Raw genomic sequence first — 17004 nt, 5'->3', positions numbered from 1 at the left:
AGTCAAAAGAAGTAAACTTCCAAATGACAGTTTTGTAAGTTTGTGGCATTTACACTTCTGAAGCTATTAAAGTTTAAAACTGCACTAACATATTTGAAGCACCCCGTATCTGGGGTGTGTAAGGTTTTGTACTAGGTACCGAAGCTTAGATTAAACAAAAAGGGGGGGAGGGGAATAAAGAAGTGGTCTTCTTTAAGAAACTCAGAGTTTAGTTGGAGGGAGGAACCAGTTAAATTGATCCCATAATACAGTATGATAAGGGCTGTAATTGGGGCCTCTAAATAGCATTGTAGGTGCAGAGAACAAGGACCAAGTGACTCTGCCTAAGGGGCCAGGGATATCATTCCAGAGGAGGTGCAATGAAGCTGGGCATGAACAATGAACGGACATTGTGGGGAGAGGGTACCACGTGTGAATCGATGCTGTGTTCTGGGAATGATTGACTATTCAGGGTCAAATACTGGATGTATTCGGGATGGGTCAGCAGTTGGCTAAAACAGACGTAAGGAAATCAGAGTGGGAAAAGCTTGAATGTCGATCTACAAAGACTGATGTCATTCATATTTGAGGCGACTTTCTTAATGAAATCAACGTAACGAAATAGGTTAGAATAGAATAGAATGGGTTTATTAGTTTCCTCGGGCTGCTATAGCAAAGTACTAAATAACCGCGTGGTTATAAAGAATGGAAATTTATCGTTTCATGGTTCTGAGGACTGGAAGTCTGAGCAAAGGTGTCTGCAGGGCCATGACCCCTCTGAAACCTGTAGGGGAAGGATTTTTCTTCTCTCTTCCAGCTTCTAATAGCACCGGGATTTATGGCAGAATAATTCCCGCCAGAGGCATCTCTTCATCCGTCTTCAGGGATGTCCTCCTATGTCTCTTTACATTATCTTTCTCTTATGTGCGTCTTTCTCTGTGTCCCAACTTCCCCCTTATATAAGGACACCATCATATTGGATTAGGACCCACCCTAATGACCTTATTTTAATTTCATTACCTCTGTGAAGACCCTATCTCCAAATAAGGCTACATTCTGAGGTATGGGAAAGGGGGGGGGGGGTGAGGACCTCAGTGTATCTTTTTTGGAGGACACAATTCAATCCAGGAAAATAGGAAAGAAAATAGAGTAAGTCATGCTTTGTGAAACTTTCTTTTTCGGGTACATGTGTGTGTGTGTGTGTGTGTATGTTAGGTCATTGTATTAGTTTCCTTTTGGTAGCACAACAAATTACCACAGAATTAGTGGCTGAAAACAACACATTTATTCCCTTATGGTTCTGAAGTCAGAAGTCTAAAATCAAGGTGGCAGCGGGACCGCATTCCTTCTGGAGGCTTCGGGGAAGAATCTGATTCCCTTCCCTATCTTTTTCATCTTCTAGAAGCTGCCCACATTCTTTGTCTCCTGGCCGCTTACTTACATCACTCCAGCCTCTTGCTTCTGTCCTCGTATCTCCTCCTCATTCTGATTTTCCTGGTTCTCTCTTATAAAGATGGTTGTAACCACATTTGCCCCACCAGATAATCCAGGATAATCTTCTCATCTCAAAATCCTTAACCTAGTCACATTTGCAAAGTCCATCTTGCCATGCAAGTAATATATTCATAGGTTCTGGGGTTTGGGACATGGACATGTTTGGGGAGTATTCAGCCTACAATAGTCATAATGCAAGCTTTATTTATTATATGAGATATCATCAAAATAGCTTGAAAGCCACTGCACTGGAAGTCTAAATTTTGATTAAGATATATTGCTTATTTTCTTATTATGAGCATAATACATGATCACTATAGAAATATGAGGATATACAAAAAGGTCATATAAAATTTTGTTGTGACTCCTTAGAGATAACCAAATGATGTGTTATTTTTGTCTAATCTTTTATCTATGCAAGTATGTTTAAAACAAAACTGGAATGGTATCATATGGTGTTATTTATCGTGCTTTTAGCAGTTAGCATTACATCCCAATTATTTTCACATGCCGTTAATTCGAAAACATAATATCAGTGGCTGTATAATGTTCAATCATACGAATCTACCCTAATTTATTCAACCGTTTCCAACATTTGGTCATTTGAGTTGTTTCCAATTTTTCCTTATTATTAATTCACTAAGAAATAGTCTCATATAAATAATTATGTGCATCTAATCATTTCCTTAGGAAAGAAATCTGGAAAGCAGAATTACTGAGTCAGAGGGTCTTTGGAAGGTTATCCAAGTACAAAGAAGAGAACTCTGTTGGCAAAGTAAAGTACATTGCAGGACGGGGGTGTGGATGGAGGTGACAGCCACGGGACCAGACGAATTGGGAGAGAATAGTACAAATGATCCCTGTAAAAGATGATGAGCCCTGGGGCCAAACTGTGTGTGGTAGTCTCTGTATGAGTTTTCTAGAACCGCCATAACAAATTATCACAAACTGGGTGGCTTAGAACAATACACATTTATTCTCTCACAGTGCAGGAGAAGTCTGAAATTAAGCTTCTGGCCCGACTGCTCTCCCTCCAGACGCGGGGGAAAATTTGCTGTGGGGGAAAATCTCCTGCCTCTTCCAGCTCCCAGAAATCCTTGATGTTCCTTACCTGGAACCTGCATCTCTCCAATGTCTGCCTCCATCATTATGTGGCTGTTTCTCTGTGTTTCTGCATGTCCTCTCCTTTTCTTATAAGGACACCAGTCATTGGATTTAGGGATTTACCTCAATACAAGGGCTCTTTCGAAATAAGGTCATGGTCTGAGGTTCTGGGTGGGCATACATTTTGAAGAGAACACCATTCAACCCACTAGAATCCCTATGGAAAGGAGGGTACAACGGTGAGAGGTATTTAGATGAACTGAGGATATGAGCACAGCTAAACCTGGGATGGGCAACATGGATGAGTCTGTATATTTTCATTAAATAGTACCTACCCTGTCTTTCTTGATATCCATTCTTCAGCGGAGTGTCGCGTCTGGTGAATCTATGCACAGATTCTGTTCGGAAGCCGCCCTGCAACAGAGGAGATCATCTGTCCAGGCTGTGCAGGTACAGTCATCAGCAGCATGGCAGAGATGATTTTAGTGCATGTCTTTCCTTAGAGACAAGTGTATTCCTTCTCTTCACTACTCACTAGCATATCTTGGCATAATTGGCCCAATGCTTCTTATCTTTTTTTTTTTGTTAATGTTTATTTATTTTTGACAGAGAGACAGACAGACAGACAGAGCATGAGTGGGGGAGGAGCAGAGAGAGAGGGAGACACAGAATCCAAAGCGGGCTCCAGGCTCCAAGCTGGCAGCACAGAGCCCGATGCGGGGCTCAAACTCACGGACCGCGAGATCATGACCTGAGCCGAAGTCAGATGCTCAACCGACTGAGCCACCCAGGCACCCCTTCTTATCCTTTGAGGAGTGTTTCTGTACATTTCTCCCCAAATGACCATAATTGTAATCAGCTTAACAATTGAAGAATCAAAATATGTAACTTGCAGAGGAGAATCAAAGTGCTGAAAATAATATTTTTAGCCCTTGTATTGAGTACTCAAAAGTGGGCAAAAGAATGGCTTTACAAAGAAATTGGTTAAACCATCTTCTCTGATTGTCTTTTCTGAAAGCAGAGATTTAAAGTTGTCAGGTTGGTTGGGGCACCTGGGTGGCTCAGTCGGTTAAGCGTCTGACTTCGGCCCAGGTCGTGATCTCACGGTTCATGGGTTCAAGCCCTGCATCAGGCTCTGTGCTGACAGCTCAGAGCCTGGAGCCTGGAGCCTGCTTTGGATTCTGTGTCTCCCTGTCTCTCTATCCCTCCACCGCTCACGCTCTGTCTCTCTGTCTCTCTCAAAAATAAATGAACATTAAAAATAATAATAAATAAAATTGTCAGGTTGGGGCATCTGGTTGGCTCAGTTGGTAGAGCATGTGACTCTTGATCTTGGGGTTGTGAGTTCAAGCCCCACTTTGGATGTAGATATTATTTAAAAAGTAAAATCTTAAAAAAATAAAATAAATGTCTTCGTTTTGAACTTAAAATCATTAAAAAAAAAAAAAAGAAAAAAATAATAAAATAAAATTGGCAGGTTGATCAGACCAGGTGGTTTCAGGGTTCCCCCAAGCACTTGTGTTCTCCCCAACCACATATTCTGAGGAGACTCCGGTTTCTTAGGCCCTGATGGAACATGAGTTGGACCCAGGTTCAAATTTAGAACCTGCCATCTGGTGACCTAAGCAAGTGACTTCGTCTCAGTTTTCTCATCCCTACATGGCAAAAATAATATTAGCTACCTCAGTGTTTTTAAGAGGGTGGAGTGAGATAGTGTATGTCAGTACTTGTCATATAGAATGGGCTCGATAAATGGTACCTATGGCAATAATAATTATGGTGACGCAGGCTTATAACTCATTCTTTTCAACTGTCTCACCCAAGATAATGAATTGTATTCTCTCCCCCACTGGTTTTCATTGCATCAGGACACCACAGAAAGGCGTGCCCCTCCCTGACCTCTGGCCACAGCATTGCGGTGTTCCTTATATTCTAATTAAGAAGACCCAGAGAAGAGCCCATTTACACATCTCTGGCAGGTAAATATAATTCCAATTGTCTAGCTTCGGAGCTTTGATTTCACATTAATAGCTGCTGCCTCCAAGATAAATGTGGACCTGTAATGAAAACAAGGGGAATTGATTAATCTTGTAGACAACCATGCCCCTCTTGGAAATGTCTGTGTCTCTCCCCGCACCTGTCAAGGCTTCTGCCGTCGTTCCTTTTAAGTGTTGTTACATATCTTCGACGGACGCCTCACGGCTTTGGAAACACAGCTCAGAGGCACACCAGGAAGAAGAATGTCACGGCCCGCGCGGTGTATTAACTTGTCCAATAAACCATAAACCACGCTGCTTAAGAAAAGAAGTCAGATGTGTCACATTCACAGACTCGCAAAAATGTCATTGTGCTATTAAAAAGGAGGTGCAGCTGAAATGACCTCACAGCTGTGCTGCACCTTGGCCGTAGCCTTGAGAAGTAGCCCCAGATGGTGGTGATCCCCCTGTAAGACACAGATGCGTGTCCTGAGAAATTTACAGAAGCGCATCAGTCTCCTTGCACTTGGTAAGGAAGGGCCACCTCCAAAGACGGGCCGCAGGCTACAGACTCAAGGAAGTTGTGGCTAATTACTTGGTAATTATTTATAACAAGTGCTTCTGCTCCCAGCATGATTATCCTTCCCTGGGTTGCTTGCCTCCTTGTGCCTGGTTTATGTAGGGAAACAATGTCCAAATTAATCTAAGTCTTTTGTAGATGAATCTGTTCTCTGATGATGCACCACCCTTCCACAGCAGGTGTTAAGCCTTGCTAACAAAAGACTTATTTTCGGTTTCCCTTTGGCTACGCTGAAAACCAGGCAAACAAGACTTTGGTGGATTAAGGATGAATTATGGGATTAATATAGACTTGGCCACCAAGGACAGTAGAGCTAGCCCTGTGGAAAACCATGAGAAATAATCACCGGGAGCTTTTGCAGGGTTTCATGGTTTGCCTAGCACTTTTCACATATGTCATGTCTTTAATTTGTACAACAGTCCTGAAATGCTTATGTTGATATTATGATGAAGCTGCCCATGTGCTCAGTACAACGTCTGATTAAGGGCACCGTGAGGCTTTAGGACTAAACTGGTAGGGATTTGAATTCCAGCTCAACCACTCATTAGCTGTGTGACCTTTGCCATATTAATTAACCTCTCTAAGCCTTAGCCTTCTCATATATGGAAAGAGGACAGTCCTACAGGGCTGATCTGAGGATTTAATGAAATTGCGTATAGAGCTGTTAGCACAATGCCTGGCCCATAGCGAGTAGGCCATTCATTTGTTGAAGGCAAAAATTTTGCAGAGGATAACCAGAGATCAAAGGGAGTAGGGGAGATAGCATGTGGCATCGCTTCTTTTTTCTTTTATTCAGATTTTATTTTATTTTCCTCTAATGCAGACAGTGGTTAGCCCAGGTGCTCTACTTACTAATAAAATATTGTGCCTATGATTGATTGCATGATTCAAAGCAGTTGACCTAGAAAAGTGCCTTTTCTGGTTCTATAGCCTCTTGAGGGCTGTCGAGAACTTCAAGAACTAAGTAATATCACCAAATAAAGGAATACAGGTAAAACAGGTGAAGGATAGTCCTCGGTAGGAAGACTTCGGCAATTGCCTAAAACCATTTGTTATGTTTTATGTGTGGCAGTTGAGGCTAAACTGCTGAGAACCTCCTGCTTGGCTGGCTTCTGTGGATTTAAAGGACTCTCCCTTGACTTTGAGATGGCTACCCCATAGGAGCACACAGCAGCTGGGGAGAGAGAACACACGGGAGGACCAGTTCTCTCTTCCTTCTCTATTCTCTGTCCCTGGCTACAGCCTTTCTCTTAACCTTGGTTTTCTCATCGGAAAATGGAGGCTGTAACAATTGTCTTACCCCATCCACCCTAACCACCTTCCTGTCCCCAGAGGCTGGTGAATCCTAGGTGAGATGAGGGGTATGAGTGCAGAGGCTGACAGCACTATGCGTGTCCTGTGCAGCACAGTGGTCCCCAGTGCCATGTAAATTGCCTGTGTTTAATGTATTCCCCTCCACCCTACCCGGAGATCTATCAGTAAAACGTTCTTTCTTAGAAGAACTCAACACTGAATTCTTAAATTCTGGGCTTCTTTGCACCATGATGGTTGGAAGAATTACAACCTCACCTTTCCTGTTTCTGTGCACCTGTTGTTAATTTCTCCCAGGAAATTTTTGACAAAAATGAGCGAGCAAAATAAAATACAGTCCATCCTCTTACTTGTGGATTCTGTATTTGCAAATTTGTTTCCATGGTTTGGATAACAGGGTCCCTCAGAATTCCTCACCCAAATGACCACACGCCTGCTGCCAGAGCCTGCATGGATGCATTCTGCCCCTGGGGGGTGGCCAAGAGGCATACTTACAGAGTTGGATGTGCAGGCTGGACTGTGCAGGCGGAGGACAGGCTAAAATGCTATCGAACTTTATACAACTGTGTTCCAGACCATAACTTTAAGCAGTCTCAGAATTCTAAATTCAAATCCAGTTTCCCAGGTTGTTATAATGACATATTTTTTGAGCTAAGAAGGTAGAGCGTGTTTCTTTTCTTGGTTTGTTACCTTCATTTATAACGTTTAAATATTTAGACACATGGCATGTGGGCCTCCATTTATACTCTTATGCCAGGCCCCCCAAGAAAGAGGCAGGCTTGGAAAGAAATACACTTCTGTGGATTTAAGCTGCTAATATTTGGGGCCTCTTTGTTACCACATCATAACCTAGCTTATTCTGACTGTTGTTATACGTCGGAAGGAGGGGGTGGGTTTTTCAGGTACAGAAGCTCTAAAGCCATATATTCTGGCATAGGAACGTCAACATGGGTACCAGGAGGGGCTCAACCCAACAAGGAGTCCTAGGAGCCTCTGTGAACATTCCTGTGATCTGTGATGTGGACTACATGAGGAGTGTCTACGTAATCTGCCTGGGGCAGGATGCCAACAGGCAAATGAGGGGCACTAGTCAGCTGCACTGAGTAAGTGAAGGAACAGTAAGGACAGGGAATCTTGAGAATCGGGCCTCTTCCCATTTGTATATAAGGAATAAGCCCCTAAAGTGTTTGTCAGATCTAAAAGAGAAAGGGATACCCTACCCTCCGAACTGATCGATCTTGGACTTCTTCCCAGACTCACCAAATGTGAGCTCACATTGGATTCATTTTCAAAAAACTAAAAAGATATGGCATTTCTTATACTCCAGTATCACAGAACAGCACACACTTGACCAATATCTAAAGTGCTATTGTTATTACCTAAACTTGGTTTACACCATTTCAGAGAAAACAAATGCATTTTAATAGCCTAAGGGAAGCAGCAACTATCAAAAAAGTAAATCTCTTTCCAAAGCCAGAAGGAAAGACACGGTAGGGCACCCTGTCAAGGTCTGCACTCTGGATGATGAGCCCTGAACTAATGGGTCCAGAGGAGGCCACATGCTCCCACAGAGTGGACCAAGCATTCACCCTTTGGCTATTGGTTAGAAAAGTTATTTTTGCATTCAACCTGTTTTTCTTCCCTTAAATCTCAAGAGGCCCAAGGGTTGTAGAACAACAAAGCCGGGTGAGATGGAGGAAAGTTTAGATAATGTGTACAAGATTATTCCTAGACCTCAGAGGGAAGCAATTTGAAAATCATCTTGCGTACTTCGAGTTTCTTTTTTTTTTTTTTTTTTTACTTTGAGATCTTTTCTATCTTTCCCTGTGCCCCTGGTCTAGTCTGTATTTTCCTCTAGCAAAGTAATCACATCTCAGTATTAGGTTCCATGTTCTAGAAACGTCAGAACAAATCTCAATGATCAAATGCCGTGAATTAAGCTTGTTACTTACTTGTCTAAAATTGATATGAAAGATACATTTTAATTAGAAAATTATAAATCTAAGCTGCCATACCACCAAGCCACCTCCAAAATCTGTATGAAGTTCTAATTCTGAAAAAAAAAAAAAGTTAAATCCTATCTAAAGACAATGATCGTATTCAATAAATGGGGCTCAGCTTATTTCATTTGGGTTGAAATTTTGCCCTGAGGCATGTGAGGGTAAGCTATCTCCTGTAAAGGTCATCTATGAGAAAACCTTTGAATTTTTTTTCTTTGGATGTCTATAAGCTCTAATTAAATATGCATTTATTGGTGTGATTTTGACTAGGGAGCTCTTCATTAGTATGGAAGTGACTGCTCTGGCATAGCTTACACAGAACGTTACACTAAGTTTTCAGATCTTTCTGTGCTGCAGAGCTAAAGACAAAATCCAAGAAGCCATAATTCTTTATCAAAACTGACAGTTGTGTCATGCATCGGGGGATTTGTCTAGAGAACACTGCTCTGCGTTTTCAGCATTCAAATCCTATGGCTGCCCCTAGCCCCATACATTTAATTTTAACGCAAGAAAGGATGTCTAGCAAACATCAAAACAAAAGCCACCCTTCAAGCTTAATTTTCTTTTTCACACATTTGGCCACCATACCCCCCCCCCCCCCCCGCCCCGTGATGTCAGCAGGAAGTAATCTCACCTATGGAAAAGAAGCCAGCACCCCTAACTGTGCTGACAAATTGTAGGGAAGTGAAAGGCTTGATGATTGCTGAATTTTATCCCTTTATATTCCCAAAAGAAGAATAATGTAGTTTTCTTTCCTCCCACTTACCATTCTAATCGCCCGTGTCCGCAGTTCACACCGTGGCTCCCCACACTTCTGCATGGGAAGATAAAAAAAAGAATGAGATGTGACCCCTCCCCCACCCTGCCACACCCATTGGAACCTGTCGCTAGCGCATCCTTAATCAATCCCCAAAATCACTGTGGGACTATACAGTCCTCCCCCATTCCATGCCCAGCTCCTGCTGGTATAGGAACTACACAGCTTGTGGTAAACTGCTATCCATTATTCCTCTATATTTAGAGCTTCTCCAGAGAATTTCGCATTATCTCAGCCACGAAGCTGAAAGCTGCTTAAAGTTAGTTTTTCACAGTTGTTTATTCAGTCTGCTTCATTTACCTTGCATTAAAAAAAAAAATCAGATCGATGTCCAACTACAGAAATGCAAACTATTGAAATATCACCTCGTAGAAAATTGACTATGATTTGCATTCCGCTAATGTTGGAGTAGGTCAAAATGTTATTTCCCTCTCTCTTCTCACTAATGTTTCATTGAAGGTAAATTCTACTCCCTTCCACCAGTGAAAAGCCACTCAATGACCTGAATAAGATCTGGTGATAGGAAACATATTTTCAGTAATGCTGAAGTCATTTTTCTGCCAGAACAAATTAGTCAGTAGCTATGGAGTATGTCACAGAGGTTTTCAAGAGGCACTTAGGAGGATGCTAAAAAAAATATTCTTCTATGTAGATTATTAGAAATGTCACAGTGCTAATGTAAAAACGCTGTGGTAATCTTTCTGTTTCACTCTTCCCTACAAAAATCCTGCCTCTTGCTTGTAATTCTGCTCCTAAAAAAGAAAATGTCGTTTGAAAATTATTGCAAAGAGAACCAGAAAGGAAATTTTATAATTTAACCTGGAAAAGGCAAGATGGAGGGGTAATCAGATAACGTAGGCAAAGACACAATTGAGCTATTTCTCTGAGTTCCCATCTCTACTGAGAACTGAGTAAGAAAAGGGGACTTGGGCTGGATTTATAGGAAGCTTTCCGTAGAAGAAAGTGTGTCAAAAATAGAATGAGTTCCTGAATAAATGGATGAATAAATAAATGTATGCATGAATGAATGGATGGGTAAATGAATGAATTAACTGAATGAATGGAGGGTTATCGTCAAGGACCATCTTCTTTCAGTGCGCTTTGGCATTTGAAGGAAGGCAGTTTATAGCACACACATAATACCTTGGGACCTCAGTTTCTATCATCATATAATAGAACAAACAACTGCTACTTTTCTGAGCCATTGAGAAGTTTGCATAAGATAATGTGAACAAAGCATCTAAAGGTACGTCTGGTTCATAATCATAGAAAACTAGAGTAAGATGTAAGGCTATGATGGATGTGTGTGGGGTAGGGGGTAGCTAAATCCTGAAGACTCAGGCAGAGGGGCTGACTTTATTTTATGGGGTAGCCTGGTCTTTACGTGATAGCACTACTATCAAAAGTTGCCAAAGAGGGAAAAGGGACTCCTGAGCATCCTCTCTCCATGATCCATTTTCTCATGTTGACTCTATGCTATACGGACGATGTATGCATTTCTCCCAATTCTGTTGCTATTTGATATTAGACATGACCATAGAGTTAACAGTTTAATGTCAAAGTGTTCTCTGGAATTCTCCCGGTTCCTTTTGGCTTCTATTCGAACTCAAAAGAGATTATTAGTAGTAGTATTTGTGACTTTACCATTTTAAATGTTACAGATGTTTACCTCTTAGAGGGAGACTTTGACATTCCAACAGATTTAAACTCAAAGTGTAAACATTCCTTTGGGGACTTTCATTTTGTTCTGGTAGTAAAAACTTCTGAGGAATGTGACTTACACCTGATTTTCCAAATGAGTTCTCCTCCAGCAATTGAAATATCCTATGTGCTTATTATCCCACTGGTTATTACACTTTACCCTAGGGAATGTGCTATAAGTGAAAATTAAAATCTAGCTGCCCATATGAAAGCTCGTGAAGTCATTGGGTGGCTCTTCAGTATTTGTGAGCTTGGTTCTCCTGCTGGGCTGCAGGGCACAGGGAGCCCTCCCGGAGCTGGTTGAGAAGGGCCTCCTGCAGCCTCCTGTAAACAGATCTCTTTATCCAGGAATCACAGAATTGAGACCTGCAACAGATATTGGGCATCATTCTCTTCAGTTCCCTCAATCCACAGAAGAGGAAACGGATCACACAAGAGAATCAATGGTTTTTCTAAGATCCCCAGCTGGTTAAAGAAAGAGTCAGAATTAACACCCAATCCCTGCAGTATTCTGAAATCACAGAACCCACCTGGTCTTGAAAGAAGGAATTGTTCTAGACAGATATGCTTTGGATGGTGGAATTGGGAAACTGTCCATGTTGATGGTGGCTTCAGATGGAATAAAATTTGCTTTTTTTAAAGTAGAGCATTTTACTTTGTAACATATAATGTTCTATCATTGACCGGGTCCATGGTGCTGTGATGTACATTTCATGTGTATTTCATATTTTTAAAGAAGTACCATTGACCACTACCTTAAGACTAACAGTTTGGAAAGCATGGTATTTCAAAATTATTGATGCAACTCTTTCAAAAATGCAATTTGGACTGTAATAAAGGTCTCCAAAGAAGCAGAAAGTGGAATCTGTGCATGGCTTAATGGAACTATTTATTTATTTAATTTATTTGTTAGAAACATTTTTTTAATGTGTATTGGAGAGAGAGAGCACGAGCCAGGGAGAGGCAGAGAGAGAGGGAGACACAGGATTCAAGCTGTCCGCACAGAGCCTGATGCAGGGCTCGAACCCATGATCCGTGAGATTGTGACCTGAGCTGACGTCGGATGCCCAATGCACTGAGCCACCCAGGCACCCCTTGATGGAACTACTTAGAGTCAAAGGATCTTAGAGCTGGAAGAGATCACACATACCAGCCAGCCCAGCCCTTCATTTTACAGAAAATAAAACTAAGGCCCACTGAGTTTACCAAAGTCATACGAACCAATAAGTGGCATAACTGTGACGTATAATGTTCTAACAAGACTGTTTTCCTTTCCTATTTGACTGAAAAGTCTCACTTAGAGCAGGGTATAATCATGATGACTTCATAAATGTTTTCTAAATTTGTACAGAATTTATAACTTAAATCTTAAGTATAGTGCATTGATCCAGCTTATGAGTTAAGGACAGATCATCCTCATGGCATTGTCCCGATTACAGTTCTCACAAATGGACATTAACTAGAAAAGACCTATTAATGTGATAATAACCAGCAACAATAAAATTAAGGAGATTCATTCTTAATGACTGAAATACAAGTGCTACATTTCGGTTTCAAGTGTGAAATGACAGTGAAATATCAAAACTCATACCAATGGGAACATTGCAAATAGGCCTACAGAGGTCCCCAAATTTGTTTCAAAGAGAAGCAATGGCTCACTTCCCTGAAATATAGAGATATCTCAAGGAAGGTTTGGGAGACCCATCTTTCTAGAAGGCTAGAGGCAGGGAAGGTACCAATAATAAAGTCTCTATGTAGAGTGGGAAAATGGGCTGTCTAGTGTTAGGAAGACTCTTCCTAAAAGTGTTCCCAAGGCTCTCCTTCACCTCCTTCAAGATTTTGCTTAAGATATCCCTGACCACCATATTTAACCTATCCCACAGCACCCAAGTGGCGATTCCTTTTGGCCTACTCTATTTATTTCCCCTAGCATTTACCATTTGCTCATTCGTATGTAATTCACTCATTATTATGCTAAAACATAAGCTCCTGAGAGCAGGAAATTTTTGTTGTTTTTGCTCACTAATGTAATGGAAGTGCCTAGAATAGTGCCTGACTTCTAATAGGTTCTCAGTAAATATTCATGGAAGGAGTTAATGAATTGTCCCCAAATGGTATGCTTTGGACTGTCAAAGGTACATCACTTTTTCTTCTTCTGATCAGTGGTCACCTTCTTCTTACTGGACACAGCTGGTGACGGTGGGCATGAGGGATACACTGTGGATTCAGTAGACTAGTTAACGTTGCATAAAGCTCCCCTAATTTCCTGATATTCTCCCAGTCAATTCTATCGTACTTCTCTGTGGCAGACAAGATTACTACTTGCTTGTTCATCAGTCATGCTTCCTGTTTGCTATCTCCATTTAGTTTGGGCAACAATGTGCCCAGGAGATGAATCACACTTGGCCTTAGTCATGGCAACCACTTTCCTTTCTGTCAGTGATTGTTCTACAAGTGGGTACATAGCCCAGTCTTGGTCAGTGAGATGTAATGAGAATTCCAGTGGAGGACTTGGGAAAGATTTTTCTCTTAAAGACTAATTGTCGATAAAATGTTCATTAGGAGAAGGTCAATAAGAAATTGTGATACACATCCAGTAACGTGATCGTCCATGGTATACACTGGAAAAAAGAATACCTTTTTATAGGCAACATGACTCAGGTGAAGTGACAACTTGAACCTTTCTGTTAAAAGACAGACTGAACATCAGTATTTTTAAAAAACACACCTTGCAGATGTATTTGAGTGGCTGTTTGCACTTTGTAGAGTTGTGTGCCCCTAGACCAGGGTGGAACAGGAGGAGACATTCAAGGTTCTCCAGGTGGGTAAAATCAGGGTGAGTGACTGAGATTTCTGAAGAGTCTTTGGAATTTCCTGCTGTCAAGGAAAATCTCAGGGCTGCTTGAGATGGAGGTGTGAGTGGTGTTTTGGTTGTGCCATGAATATGTAAGCAAATTAAACATTAGAGCTGGAAGAATTTCCAGGGGGGCATCTGGCCCTGTTCATGGTATATGAAATATCCCATTGTTGTTTTAATTCGCCTTTTCCTGCTTACTTAATAAGACTAACCACCTTTGGATATTTTGTTCACCACTTTTTATTCTTTTCATAAATTGCCCATTGTAGCTTTTATCCATTTTTTAATTGGTTTCTTTGTCTTTCTTTTTTTTTTTTTAATTTTTTTTCAACGTTTTATTTATTTTTGGGACAGAGAGAGACAGAGCATGAGCGGGGGAGGGGCAGAGAGAGAGGGAGACACAGAATCGGAAACAGGCTCCAGGCTCTGAGCCATCAGCCCAGAGCCCGACGCGGGGCTCGAACTCACGGACCGCGAGATCGTGACCTGGCTGAAGTCGGACGCTCAACCGACTGCGCCACCCAGGCGCCCCTCTTTGTCTTTCTTTTATTAATTTATAGAAGTTCTTAAAACATTTTGGATCCTCACCTTTTGTCAGTTTCATTCGAAATGTCTTTCCCTAATTTATGGTTTTTCTTTGAATCCTATGGGTCTTAAAAAACCTTTGCATTTTAGAGAATTTCAAGGATATGTAAAAATAGAGAGACTAATATAATGAACCCCCATGCAGCCATTACCCAGTTTTCACAATTATCGACTCATAGCCAGTCTTGTTTCATCTGTGATCCCCACTCATTTCTCTTACCTGTGGATTATTTTGAAGAAACTGCGACATTATGTAATGTCATCACATGTCTCTGAAGATAAGAACTCTTTGCTACTTGAAGACACAGCTCTGTGTTCTGATCTACTTGATAAAAATCAAAGTCCTGGTGATTGTTAGAGGAGAATGAACTCAAATTGTGAGGAGAATGAACTCAAATTGTGGCTTGATTTTCATAGATAATTCTATTGGCTGTAAGAAGAAACGTATCTCATAGGGAATAAAATGTGGGCTTTTTCCTGTTCAGCTCACTTCCTGTTCAGCTCATTTCTTGTTTTCTTTCTTTAATACCTAGTCTAGGTGGTCTCTGCATTGTATGTTCAGCACTGTTGTATTTTAAAGGTACTTAAGTCAAAATACATGGTTGTGCTATGGTAAAGGCACTGCACTCATGTTACAATTATAGAAGAATCTGGAAAGAGCATTCCACCATTCAGTCCCTGCAAATGTATCATCTTATCAAATTACCTCTTGTAAATTATTCATGTACAGGGTGCTTTGTCACTCAGAGTTTCACAATTTCATTTGCATACCTCTCGAAAATGGTGTTTGTAATTGTTATTTTAAGCAACACTTCATTAGTGATTTCTGTTTTTATAAAAATGTCTAAATACAATGATTTTCTGTATATTGAAAAAATACACACAACTGTTTTATTGTTATACTATCTTTCACTTAAACAGAAGGAAGAGAATATTAAGTAGCTGACAGTGTATTGAAAAGTAACTAAGACTAGCACATGACCACTGGCTTTTTCTGCCTTTTCTCCTTTGGTTTTGTGTCCTTTAAGGGGCTGTGCTTATTTGCAGCTCTGTTTCTTTTCCTCAGGGCCTGCTTGACACATTTGATCCCGAAAAGCTCCTCCCTTCCCTCTGATGCTGCTTGCACGCTTGCTGTGTTTATAGCTCGCCTTGTCCTTATTCCATAGTTGTCTGGCAGGGATAAGAATTGTGTCCTTTTGATCCTTGTATTTGACCTTGATTAATCTGGCACTTCCAGACTTCCAGCTGAAGCCCGTTCTCTGTAGTTGTACTGCAAGGAAGCTTATGGAGTAGGGGGGCTTCTCTGAGCTCTTGGACCTTGGTCATTTGGTGCTTTCTCGGCCACTTTATGTTTGGCAATTGATTGCTGCTGATCTAATGAAACTCTTCTCTTATTCCAATATCTTGACACATGTCTTTCCAATCTTCATTACCAGAGCAACTCTAGGGAACAGGGAATCCTCAAACAAGATTTTAATATGCCTTCTGTATTAGTCAGGGTCCTTCAGAGAAAGAAAAACCAATAGGATCTATATAGAGATTTGTTAGGAAGAATCAGCCTATGCAGTTATGGAGGCTGAGAAGTTCCATGATCTGCTGTCTGCAGGTTAGAGATCCAAGAAAGCTGGTGGTGGAATTCAGCCCGAGTCCAAAGGCCTGAAAACCAGGGAAGGTGATGGTGCATATCCCAGTCCAAGGGCAGAAGAAGGTGAGATTCTCCGGTTCAGCAGTGAGATGCGTAAAAAGGGGCAAGTTTCTTCTGCCTCCCCCTTTTGTTCTGTTCAGGCCCTCAGTGGTTTGGATGATGCCCAATCACACTGAGGAGGGCAGTCTTCTTTACTGGATTCTCCAGGTCAAATGCTAATCTCATCAAAAGCACCTGACAGAGACACCCAGGAACAACGTTTAATCTGCACACCCAGAGCTCACTCAAATTGACACACAAAATTAAGCATCACACCTCCCTTCAGATGTCTATCCCTTATAAAACATTTGTTCTATTTGATCCCAGAGACTTGCCCTTCCTTTAATTAATTTTGGATGTTATAAATATTAGTCCCCCTCCACCATGCATTGTTTATATTTTCTCCAATTATTCATCTGATGGCTCATCGAAGGAACGTCTGCCTAGCTCTGCTTTATAATGGCTTTGTATATTTAGTGAATATTTTGAAGAAAGACCATCATTCATGACAAATGTGTATCTTTTAGTACTTTTGTTTCCCAGCTCCATAGAATGTGTCTGACTGACTTTCTGTAATATCTACCCTCAGGCAAAAACAACTTGCACTGCTCTGTGACTCAGCTGGTCCATTTCTCTAATGGATGCAAACCCACATTTCTCTTTTTCAAAATGACTGTTTATGAGGTTTGTCGATCAAGATAAAAGGTGCTGATGGGGCGCCTGGGTGGCTCAGTGGGTTGAGCATCCGACTTCGGCTCAGGTCATGATCTCGCGGTCCGTGAGTTCGAGCCCCGCGTCGGGCTCTGTGCTGACCGCTCAGAGCCTGGAGCCTGTTCCAGATTCTGTGTCTCCCTCTCTCTGACCCTCCCCCGTTCATCCTGTCTCTCTCTGTCTCAAAAATAAATAAACGTTAAAA

General features: G+C 41.4%; 1 long non-coding RNA gene across 1 annotated transcript; it reads left to right on the top strand.

The window, feature by feature from the left end:
• Nucleotides 1-2161: 2161 nt before the first annotated feature.
• On the top strand, nt 2162-16787 carry LOC128314758 (uncharacterized). The gene is made up of 4 exons (XR_008296764.1): nt 2162-2248; nt 2941-3027; nt 4446-4556; nt 16011-16787. It is a non-coding gene; the product is annotated as an uncharacterized LOC128314758 (long non-coding RNA).
• Nucleotides 16788-17004: the final 217 nt, after the last annotated feature.

The sequence above is a fragment of the Acinonyx jubatus genome, chromosome A2 (genome assembly GCF_027475565.1).
Source record: "Acinonyx jubatus isolate Ajub_Pintada_27869175 chromosome A2, VMU_Ajub_asm_v1.0, whole genome shotgun sequence".
NCBI classification, from domain to species: Eukaryota; Metazoa; Chordata; class Mammalia; order Carnivora; family Felidae; genus Acinonyx; species Acinonyx jubatus.
Note: the sequence above shows the minus strand (reverse complement) of the source record. Positions and strands in the feature narration are given on the sequence as shown.